Source organism: Haliotis asinina, chromosome 11, assembly GCF_037392515.1.
Source record: "Haliotis asinina isolate JCU_RB_2024 chromosome 11, JCU_Hal_asi_v2, whole genome shotgun sequence".
In the NCBI taxonomy this organism is placed as follows: Eukaryota; Metazoa; Mollusca; class Gastropoda; order Lepetellida; family Haliotidae; genus Haliotis; species Haliotis asinina.
The window spans coordinates 9,574,638-9,587,653 of record NC_090290.1 but is presented as its reverse complement, the minus strand read 5'-3'; the positions used below and the strand labels follow the sequence as shown (position 1 = coordinate 9,587,653).

General features: G+C 39.9%; 1 pseudogene; it reads left to right on the top strand.

Moving 5' to 3' along the window:
• Window positions 1-610: 610 nt before the first annotated feature.
• Window positions 611-11,414, top strand: LOC137256491 (neuronal acetylcholine receptor subunit alpha-7-like; annotated as a pseudogene).
• The last annotated feature ends 1,602 nt before the right edge of the window (window positions 11,415-13,016 follow it).

Here is a 13,016-nt window from a genome sequence, read left to right as displayed (position 1 = left end):
TGTGACGGTGTTTTAAGACACGTGTTAAACCGTACCTGTATTGGTTTCACGCCATGGTCAGCATGTATTGCACGTGCTGAATCGACAATTTACCTGTAGCACCCAAGTGTATTCTCCAGACTACTTGCCTCACCTGCTTGTCACAAACGCGTTCACTGCGCTGGCTCATCTAATACTTGTCAAGCAGTAGACCTGCTTCATTTCAGACGTTAGCTTTGCAGGGACGACGTAGGTCATAGATTTCATCCCTAGTGTCGGGGACTGTTGTGTGATACATTATGCAATTATTCACAAGTCGGTAATATCACAGTCATTAGTCAGATAATGTTACTGTCAGCTCCCGATCGTTTTGACTTTTGCTATTTACAACCACATTACGATAGGCTATGGAACTTAATGTTTATCACTGGGCCGTTGATGAATAATTATGCAATTCTGTATAAATACCTCCGTGAACCGTCCTGCCACAGATTGTATCCGACAGCAGCTGCATCTAGCTGTGCTGGAACCCGGCAAGTAATCTACTGATCAAGACAGATAGCTGGACTAGTTTCAGGTTCGTTCAATGTAGTACACAGTTTCACCGATAGGCTTGTATTGCTGAGTTCTCAGAGATGGATGTCAAGTCGGTTCTTCTCTTCACTGGATGGATGCTAGGTAAGGACAATCTTTCAAAGTGTGTCAAAACATCACCTTGAATAGTCTGTAAGTTTTACCAGGGTTTGTTAGTTTGGTCCGAAACGTTGATAGATTTCTTGAATTCTACTTAGCTTTGATCCAAGGCTGTACTGAATGCTGAACCTAGGATGTATAGTAATTCTACACTTAGAAGAGGCGAGTATAGATAAGCCGACAGTACAACCCTAGTATGCTATGCATTATTTCATAACGAAGGTATCATTTATTTTTACGTTAGAGACTTGTGGATGTATTATACTACAGGACCAAGAACCACAGTTGGAGAGAATGTAACCTTCTGAACAGATAAGATCCTGTATGGGGAAATAATTGATAGGTCGCTGATTAAAGCGAGTATTTGGTGGCAGAAATAATTTGAATGTTTAAGGTATAAGGCGGTTGTACATGACGTTGGTTTTCACATCTCGTCATACAATATGATAAACCACGCCTCCTGTTCTTAGTGTTTCCTGTGTAAACCTTGAACTATGATATGTTTTCTTTCCATCTCCTGTTATTGATGATGAAGCGTGTGTATCTCTGTGTGTATGACGGTTTCCTTACACCTGCCAGTATGCTCTTCTCTCATAATGTATCTTGTGTGTCTCTGTGTTCCCGGTTTCCTTACACCTATTGTTATACTGTTCTTTTATGGTGACACTTATGTGTCTCTGTGTTTCCGGATTTCTCAGACCCTTTGTTATGCTGTTCTTTCATGGTGACTCTTGTGTATCAAGGTGTTTCCCATCTCCCTGTACCTAACATTATGTTGTTGTTTCATATCCTTGTATATCCCCGTGTTTCCTGTCTCCTTATACCCGATGTTATGATGTTGTTCCACGTCTCTTGTATAACACTGTGTTTCTGACCTCCTTGCACCTGATGTTATGATGTTGGCCCATGCCTATTCTGTGTCGTTATCAATGTTTTGATATATCCCTACTCTTGTGAATCTCAGACAGTATTCCCGCCTCTTGTCCATCTCTGCTCTATTGTCCCGCCTGCTCCTGGTTTGCTCCTCCTATCTGTCGCTCATGATGTCCTGTAGTTTAACGCCTGCTGTCTGCCCGTGATGATGTCCTATTGTTTAGCATCTGCTACCTACCCATGATGATGTCCTGTTGTTTAATATCCACTGTCTGTTAATGATGATGTCCTGTTGTTTAACGCCTACTGTCTACCCGTGATGTTGTCCTCTTTTTAGCGTCTCCTATCCATTCCTGATGATGTCCTGTTTTTAATATCTTCTGTCTGTTAATGATGATGCTCTGTTGTTTAACGTCTAATGTCTGTCCCTGATGATGTCATTTTGTTTCACATCTTTTGTCCTTGATTGCTATATTTTGTATATGTGTATATAGTATTATACTGGCAGTAAAATATAGCCACATAGATTGTTATTGGCTGTATACTCGAACGGACTTAAAGTAATGTAAACCTATTGTCCTCCTGAGAGGATATGTAAGTACCAAAACAACTGAAAGTTAAACTTATCAGAATTTATAAACGTTGTGGGGTTTTTTTTAAATTATGGCTAAAGTTTCACACTATCGCAGAGTGTGTGCTTGGGCCTATGCAGGTAGCAAAGATACAATAAGTCCCCCTAACGGTCCCCAGTCTGGTGATCCCTCATTTGCTGACGATCTCTAGTTCATTGTAAATGCTGTAATGTCAAAATAGTATATAATTTTAAGCTACATTCTAGTTTTATAACTCTTTTTGTGATATTCTTGATATTTTACAGATTTTATAAAATATAATGATAAAGTATTAACTGTTTTAGTGTGATATTCTTATTTTACTATCCTTTGGCGACATATTTTATAAAATGAAATGATAAAAGAATTGACTGATTCAGTCACGGTACGGCTGAAATATTGCTAAAGTAACTTTTAACTCACTCACATTGTATTGTCCTGTTCGGTGGTTTCGTCTGTTTATCTCTGATCCTGTTCTGTTGTCAGCCTCGGTTGTTTGCAACCCCAAACAACGCCTGGTTGCGGATTTGTTTCGAAATTACGACAAACGGGTTGAACCCTTTGGTCCTAACACCACCCTCGATGTGAGGATGGATCTCACCCTTGTCCAGATATCTGACGTCGTAAGTGTTTCTAACCAGAGATGTTCCTTCACGTTGTATAACGGAATGTGTGAAATGCAAGACTCGCGCACTACTCTGGAACTCTGTAATAGCTATAACGTAATATTTACTGGTTCAATAAATTTGCACACTTTCACAGTGCCATTAAAGGTTCAAGAGAAACAACGTTGTATTTACGTTATATATTGAACACCGCGAGAGAAAAATGGTTGTTTCTATTATGTATGGAATACATCAAGGGCAGTGCTAATATATTTACGTAAAAATAGTATTATTAAATGTAAACAATGATGATGTTTACCTTCTTGAATATTTGAAGAAAATATACTTATGCCTTTACGATAAATATTGCACAGTTCAACACAGTTTGTGTTAGAATAGACTAGTTTATCTGCTTACCTTATATTTGGAACAGTTCAAGAGAACTAATGATAGCCTGCATTATATATTGACTAGTTCAAGAGAAATAGTGATATGATTTCGTTAAATATTAAATAGTTGAAATAAAATTGCGACACGTTGACGGTTGCATTTTACTTTGTTTTGAACAGTTGTGTCCTGAGTACATAACATTTTACTGAGTTACTGATTTTATTTGTTGTCCTGTCTGATTTTTAAATATGGAATGAAGTGATGTCATCATTATTCCTTATCAATTATTGTAGGATGAGAAAAAGCAAGTGCTGACTACAAACTGCTGGATATCTTTGGTACGTACGCGTGAGTTCGGTTTTAAGACTGTTTTGATGAGTATTCGAGTTGTATGACAACTGAACACTTTCGTATGGGAGTAATCCGAAAACATGATGCAGGCGGGGAACTTCAAAGTATTTCTTTGTATGTACCTGGAACAGAGCATTCACATATAAGTACAAGTCATCAGCTTCTGGTGTAACGTTACAACTGAAACTAGTAAATTTTCCCACATTTTTATAACATTAAGAAATTTACATCATTTCTCCAGAATGCTCATCTCGACTAACCAAAAGCAATCAAAATTCTTCAAAACGCCGCGCTGTCCCATATTTGGCTGTCTCGAAGGTTCCCTAACATCCACAGGTTGAAACGTCATGTCATTTCATTAACTGACCAGTTCAATGAATCATGGTATTCCAGTGCTCAAATTCCATCTAAAGGAAACATTAATTTTATCATTAAAAAGCTCACTCACTTTAGAACCTTATCTTTTTGATCTCCCATCAAAATGTCGTACCTGTTTGACAAAATTAAGAACTTCCGATCAGAGGTTGTCCACTGAAACGGGAGGACGGTTTAATACTGATCTGAAAACTAGAACATTTACAATTTGTAAAACATAATGTTTTTGTGACGACGTTCATGTTATTGTATTATGTACACATCTTAATGTTGAATGTAAGAAGACCAAAAATCCACAAATGGACAGATGTATGTCATTTATGAAATCAGATTATAAACCACTGCTATTTTTAGTCATTTCTAAATCAAAATATCAACTCATATATTACTGCATTATACTCGGTTGTATGTCCTCTATATCATTCTGTATGTTGCAAGACAATCACATTCGGTTCTATTCTGTTCTTCAACTTCTCCACACAGGGGGCCAATTAAAGGAAGCCATTGATTTGCACAACGTTAATGCTCCGTGAATTTTATTGTGATATACAACCCCTTTTCATCTAATAATACACTCACTTCTTTTCTACCTGACAGATGTGTACATATGGAGTATTGCCGATGATCCTGGTTGCAGCAAGTAATGTGTTTCTTAAAGACCTTTATTGGTGTTTGCTACCGAACCTGAATATGCCTCTGCAGGTTTAGGAGCATTGTGCAAACCATATTAAGAGACAGTATAGCATAAATCAAGGTATATTTTGTAATCTTTTCCTAGACATGGATAGATGCAGCGTTAGCATGGCAACCAGGAAAATACAAGAACGTGACAACCATACGGATCCCGTCTGACTCTATCTGGACGCCTGACATGAGACTAAAAAACTCGTGAGTACCTCCCGATATCAATTATAACATGTATTATGAGGAAAGTACTTAAGAACTAGTTGATCTTTGACGTGGATGTGTGTCCTTGAAATAATACAATACTTTGAAATAGTGTTGGGTATACCACTGTCAATGAGATGTTATCAATCATCATTTTACATCAATACCGCCCTCTTGTGTATGCGTAGGTGTGTGTGTGTGTGTGTGTGTGTGTGTGTGTGTGTGTGTGTGTGTAGCGGTAGTGGGGGTTGTATGAGGCCATATATGTGGGTGTGTAATTTTGCGTGTGCTTGTGCGTGTGTCAGTCTGTTTGTGTGGGTGCGTGTGAGGCTGAGTGGATGATGCTGTCATAATTTTCGAAGTGCATATTTGAAAGGTCTGAACACATACATTTCTCTGTGAACAAAGTTAACAACTTGTATAAAACCTTGTTTTAGCTGCATTTTAGAAGTTGTGACGAACAATATTGAACGAGCTTTTATGGACAGCAGCCTCTTTATTTCATGAGATTCTTTTTCGGTCAATAAATAATGGATGGTGAATTTGACACGGGGTTGGGGGGTCGGGAGAAGATGTTGGTTCCTAAAGAAAGACCAGAGTAAGCACGAAGATATCTATTTGCTTCATTGGTAAAGCAGCGCATCAGATCAGCCAAATCCTAAAACTTCTATCAAGCACACACACAAAGGACTTTCTCTGCATCCTCCACCCTCATCAGTTTTCTTCATGCCAATGGAGGAAAACCACCTGCCGTGAGCAACAACAACCCGAAATCTGTTGTCTATGAAATAGACCGTAATTGTAGACAAAACTACACAGGCAAAACATCGGGACCCGTCAAAACTAGTGTCAAAGAGCATCATGTTTCCATTACCAATTCGGACATGAAATCAACTATTCCTGACCACATCAAAGCTAACCCCAATCACTATATGGAGTGGTTTGAAATCACTACATGCAACTCACCGAAGCATTTTCTGTCAAACGACAAAAGCCGACTGTCAACCGTGACCCTCTTCCACCATTTCTAATCAATTGTATAAACTCAATCTGTTGTATAAACATCTTCTCTTTTGTAACTGATCTTTTTTTAAACCATAACAACAACAACCTCGCCATACTTGTTATGCATGTCCTTTCGCCTGCCTTTGATACCTTTGACCACAACAGTTTGATGGACTGACTACATACTCATTTTGGTACCTATGAAACTGTTCGGAAATGATGCTTCACATACTTCTCTCACAGAACTCAATCTATTTAAATTGGTGCGCTCCAGTCATCTCCCTCAGTAGCCAAATGTGTACCCCAGGGTTCCGTGTTGGGACCAGTCCACTTCACGATGTATATCAAATCTTTGGGTGACCTTATAGCATAGTACCGGGTCATTAGTCACTTTCATGATGATGATTTACAACTGCTTGACAAACTCAGTGACTAACCAAGCCTTCTCCATACACAACTTGGATAGCAAAACCAAAAATCTCTCCATGGAAACTGAAATAAATCAGCCGTACAAAACTATTCACTGTTAACACATCTAGCATTATGGCACCAACCAACTCAAGACACCACAGCTCTGCTTGTTCGCTCCCTCATTCAGTCAAGACTGGATTCCTGCAACAGTCTGCTTACAAGTGCAACATCTCCCCTCGCCCCACCCCCAAATAAAAAACCCAATAAACCCAAAACAAAACAAAAGAAAAAAACAAAACAAGCGAAATAAATACAAAAACAAATAAAGCACATGCAGTCTCCCCAAACCAAAGATGCCCGTCTTGTTACCCGCTCTAAGCCCACCTGTGACATACATTGCATTGTGAATGCCTGGCACTGGTTACGAGTGCATGAAAGAATTGATTTCAACCTACTCAATCTCGCTTACCAGTGTGTTAACTCCATTGCTCCCTCACACCTGTGTGATCTTCTCACATCATGCAATCCTGCTAGTGCCCTCAGATCCAGTAACCAACACCTTCTTTATCCGCTACCATTCAACCACAAGGCATTTGGTGTCCGTTCTTTTGTCTCAATTGTAACTACATCATGGAAGTTACTTCCGCTTACAGTATGTACAGTCCCATCTCTTCAAGTGTCCTAGCACAACCTGAAAACACAACTTTTCAGTTGATACAAACGGTAGCTCTCTCCAAATTTACGAAACTCTACTACTGATTCATGTGACTTTTGATGTGTTTGGGTTTGAGCATGTCCCTTTGTGGAATGGAGTATTGGGCAGTAAATGTATTGTCGTTATGTTTTACATAACAAGGTCCGGAGTAGAGTAGGCCTTCAGCAACCCATGCTTGCCATTAAAGGCGACTAAGCTTGTGATAAGAGGCGACTAATGGGATCGGGTGGTCAGCCTCGCTGACTTGGATGACACACAGTATCAGTTCCCAATTGGGCAACTCGATGCTCATGCTGTTGATCACTGGATAGTCGACTACAGGCTGCCGCCACATAGGTGGAATATTGGTGAGTGTGGCTTAAAACTAAACTCACTCACTCACTATTACATATTAAATCTAGTATGCAACAGAGAGGGTTCAGGTAATCCCAGCAGTTAGACTGGTAAGGCTATCATCAGCACAGTATGGAATACTGTAAGGGACATTCTTTCCATCTCGCACTTTTGACATTTTAAGCTTGTTTCTAAAGGTCGAGATCGCGTATTGCATAGCTCAGGGTCTTTGTCTCGCTCTAAACACAGCTCAGACGGCGAATGTGACTTCTAACAGGAAAGGCTGCCTAGTCAAACCCACAAAGAACTTTCCAGAGGATATGTAGGCCTGATCTTCCACAAGATGATCAATAACTTCTCCCCCGTGTAACGTGATCGTAACTGATCCATCATTAGCTACCTTGCCACGTTTGAAATAAAGGATATTACATTTGTCGAGTCCAAATGCCATGCCATTACCATTAGAAAAGAACTCAGGCAGAACTTCTTTCAAAATGGTAGCTCCATGTCATCCACGTGAAGGAGATGAGTAAGCGATGCTTGGGATCTGTGCTGTGGAGGTCCAGGATGGTAACCGTCCTCTTTTTTTAGCGGAAAGCTCAAAGGATTTAAAGACAGACAAAACAGCAAAGGCTTAAAGGAATCCTCCTGAAATATACCCCAGCAGATTGGAATAGATTCCGAAATCTGCACCTACCCTCGAGAGTACTGAAGCTGAATCGACCAGAAAGTCATTACAGAGTAAATCAAGTAGCCGCACAGACAGGTCAATATAGTGAAGAGACTTCAGAATCTTTTTGTAGTCAATCGAACACATGGAGAGGTTGCGATGGCATGTTTTTGCTTCTTCTGTTATCATTTTCTGTAAAAGAAGTTGATCCTTGCACCCCCAACATCCTTTTCTTCTGCTCTGTGTAAATCATGTCAGAAGGTGACACGTGGTTTGTCAAACACTCTCTGGATAGTTTGTATTGTGTATTAAAACATGCGATAGGACGGAAGGATTGGTTGTCAGTCAAGTCTCCTATCTTTGGGAGAAGCATTGTGCCACCTTTTAGACCTATGGAGGAACATGACCTGTGTCCACGACAGTGCTGAAACAGTGAAGTAATGGTGTTTGGACACAGGAGAACAGATCACAATACCGCTTTTGAAGGCCATCAGGTCCTGGTCCTGTATCAGATTTGGACTTTTTAGGACAATTTTAGGAGATGTAACAGGTAAACGACCTAGTTACTTTCTCACGCATTCCATATTCATAATCACTGACCCATGGTGCCTCAAGTATACAGTCACAGGATACAACCCATTTAATGACCCTTTCACTGGCGTGCATGGGAGGTTATTTATCATGCTCACCATCACCACTTGTTTTAACTTGCCTGTAGAAGAGCTTTTCATTATTTGTAAAAGGTGTAGCTTTTTCGATAAATTTGTTGCTTTTTTCAATTTTTTAAGGAAGTCGACAATTTGCAGACGTACCTTTTCTTTTGTTGTTTTGTTGTTTTGCAATAAAATTTTAATTTTCTGCAAACTGGCTTTTTTATTTTAGACTTGGAATTCCCTCACGATCTTAATTTAAAACACAGCTCCACCTTGGAAAAATTTCTTCCAGTTTTCATATAGCTGGAATATTGCTGAGTGCGGCGTCAAACGTAACGCACTCACTCACTTCCTGCACCATTCCTGTTCACAACGGTTAAAGAATCTAGAGAACAGAGAATTTGTTCAATCAATAAAGCTTCTTCAATACTGTCTAAAGCCTCTTCACATATTCACATTTTAGACTGAAAGTGTTTAATCATTTGTATTCACTTCTGGTGCAGAGCAGAAGTAGACAACCAAGTGTCATGAAGCGGACTAAACAATGCCGTTCTGGTGTCAAGTGGAATCGTGTCTGTGTCCTACCAGGTCATCTTGAAGACGTGGTGTCAAATCGACGTCGCATTCTTTCCCATGGATCAACAACAGTGTATGATGGCGTTCGAATCGTGGACATACAATGGCGATCAACTCAATATCTCAAATGGTGAACGAGGGCAAGCATTCTTAGGTGAATACATTGCCAGTGCGGAATGGGAACTGACCTCATTCCTGAAGTACCGACAGACCTTGCAATACCCATGTTGCCCGGAGCCCTACTTTACATTAATATACATAGTGACCCTGAAACGGTGGCCCCTATTCATTCTGATGTACCTCATGATACCCTGCCTCATCATCACTTTGGTGGCTCTGCTGGGACTCCTGGTGCCCAACGAATCCGGAGAGAAAATATCTATTGGAATCACTTCTCTTCTGTCAATGATAGCGTTGTTGCTTGTTATTTCGACATGGTTACCACCGACGTCGTCTGCAATTCCTCTGCTTGGTACGTTTTGGGTTTTTTTTATGAATAGTTTTACTCACTAACTGACTCACTCAGCATTACTGGCAACTTTCTTGAGATTTTTATCCCCTCTGGTTCATGTCCACAAATTCATTTACAAGACTACAAACGAAACAGTTCCATTTCCTTTGAGTATAGATAAACTTTCTCATTTTAGCGATGTTTTGACAATATATCATGCACATCTCAACTGAATCCTACCCATGAGAGAGAGACCCAAATCAGATTCATCTATAGAAACTTTTGTGACATTTACCACTTTCATTCCTTCTTGTCTCAAACGTTGAGACCAGCAATTATTGATGAGGTTTTACTTCATTTCTTACATGTACTGGTGAGTGAGTATGGTTTTACACCGTTTTTGTTGCAAGATTCCGTCAAAACCATGGTGGGAAACAGAAGAAATCGGCTTCCCAAAATGTACCCATGTGGGGAATCGAGCCGCAGTCTTCGTGCGGATGCTACGACCTTTGCCCCCAGGGTACACTATATCACACACCTCATATATATCATGCATACTGCATTTGTGCTACATTATGCTATATTTTCACTATATTTATACTCTGTTTACGTATAGGAGAAAACACGCGTCCGAGGTTTTGGTAGACATTGTAAAGCCGGAGGCGAAGGGATTCCCCGTCCCCGATGGTTTTATATTGTCTACCAAAAACGAGGAGAAGTGTTTTCTCTAACATATATACCGTCAGTGATGGGTAATGAAAATGTAGATAATTATTTAATGAACCTACATAACAATAACCGGAGCGAGCGTAAAATCAATTTAATGAAAGTAACTATAAGTAGATACTTTAAACTCATCACCTCGATCGAACCAGTGGCCGTGCGGTAGAGCGTCTGACTTCCGATCTGATATTTGCGTTTCTAATCCCACCAGGGAAACATTTGTTTAGTGAGTTTAGTCTTGATCGAATTTCTCAGATGATTTAAAACACTCATGTATCATTTGAATATTGATGTTCATATAAAGTTAGGAAAAGTAAAATCTGGTAAGCGGTCTTACTGACGAAAAGTCAAAACTATCCCTCCAAAGGAGAAACTTCAAATGTGTTTACTCCCTGAAAACAAGGCACGTTACCCATGAGACTGTTTCACTGATTATGAAAACACAAAGATATACCATCTGTTTCTAGCACTCATACACCAAAATGTTATGTCCCCACCAAATCTGGATTTTTCTCTCGCAGGTCGGTACTTCGTGATCAATATCTTCATTGTGTCTCTGAGCATTTGTCTGGCTGTGTTAACTCTGAATATCTATCACCGAGGGACGAGAGGACATAAACTGCCACGACTTGTCAAAACGCTGTGTTTCGGTTTCCTTGCGAGGATCCTGCTCATCAAAATTGACCTGCCACAGACTACCGATGAGAACATGGTATGTTTGTGATGTTCACTCTTCGATAATATAAGCTATGATGAAAATATGTGCTGTGACTGAGACAGTTACAAATATCTATTATTGTCGAGATTTATTGTATAATTTTCACACGCAGACACCAATTCCTGCTGATGACGAAGCTATGGATGAAGGCAAAGCAGCACTCACGGGGACGGAGGGACAGCCCGGTGGAGGGAACAACGTAGTTGATGTTCTCAACCGACTGCTCCACACAGAAGAGAAGGCCATGGACCTACACAAGAGGAGGATGACAACACAAGACAGCCTTGACGAGGCTACATATGAATGGAAACAGCTGGCCATCGTTCTTGAACGCGCTCTGACCATCATATTTCTCGTTGCCACTGTTTGTACTGCATTTGTAATGTTCAGATAGACACACCGCTGACTAAAGTGTTTGCTAATCAGACGGTATACCTAGCTACTAATTCTTGTGAGTGAAGCACCAGATGGTAGTCTCATGAGTTACGCGTTTGCTAGTCAGATGGTATACTCAGCTGCTATCTCCGGTATGGGTAGAACCACGAGGTAGCCTTGTGGTAAAAAAAAAATTGTTCACGCATCAGACTGCAGGCCTTGCTTCTATTCCACACAAGTATGGTGATCTACCTTCAGTTGTTGGTGATATATAGCCCTATTTTACATTGTCTTGCCCAAAAAGTGATATTAGTTTTACCTTTCCACACTAGGTTTTAAATTGTAACTCTGATGTTCTAGTTGTTTGATTGTCCTTTGAAAAAAGTTTTGTATGATATACATAGATTCCATTTCAGTGTTAAATGTTCTCGTCACGATATGGCTGCAGAACTGCCGATGTGACGTTAAATACTAACTCACTCACTCATATATGTTCTACTTTCATCTTCTATTCTCCAGCACAGGCTAGCAGTTAAGCGTTCATTCATCAGGTCATTAACCTGACTGTCACATTTGATCACAACTCTTACAGCCTCGATAGCAGGAAAATGTAGAGTGGTGGGTACTTTTACTGACTATACACACGTAAAATTATTACATTTGGATCGTTGTTGTACAATGAATAACACAACCGCATCACAAGAGGAGTGACCCGGAGGCCGCCTTCCAGTGAATATGTGGTACCACTTCACAAACGTTATTGACTTCAATATTGAGGCGGTGCCTATCCCCCAAAAGGAGATATTTTGCTTTGGCTGTGGTTGAAATGACCAAATGCATAATGGGATTTGTAATAGCGCTACCAGTAGCAGGATCTAGTCTCAGTACGTAATTAAGGTGAACATATTGGTAGTGAATGATGCGTCAGACAATCTCAGTATATCTCTGCATGTTGTTTTATGTGACAATTAATTGTGTTGACATATTGGTAGTGAAAAATACCTCAGACAATGCCAGTGGTTACTACGTACGAGGGTGAACATACCGGGCCTCATATTTTTCATACAATGCCCTATGAATATCACTTTGGCATGGTGGCGTGACGTCATGAAACGATGTTTCTTTTGTGATGTTTGTATTTACATGCGGCAACAGTGAGTAGCCAACGTGTTTGAAAGTAGTTTTTAAGTTCATTATCTTTTTTGTGACGACTTCGTTATAAACAGAATAATATATTCGTGGCCCGCTGTCTTACTTACTCGCTCGAGAAAACCAACATTTATGCACTAATGTCGTCAACAAACCATGACATGGTCACTCGTATGGTATCCTCTGTATCGCTATATGTTGTGTTAGGTGACAGTCAATTGTTTTCTTGGTAGTGAATAACATGCCAGACAATATCGGTACATCTGTGCATGTTGTCTTATGTAAGAATTTATTGTTTTAGCATACTGGTAGTGAATACTACTTCATTAAATATCAGCATATATTATATCTCGGCACGTTCTGCAATGTAAAGTTCATTGTAAAAATCCTGGTTGTCAATAATACACCAGACAAAAATATCAATACATCTCTGAATGTTGTGTTATTTGACAGTTAATTGCTTCAACATGGT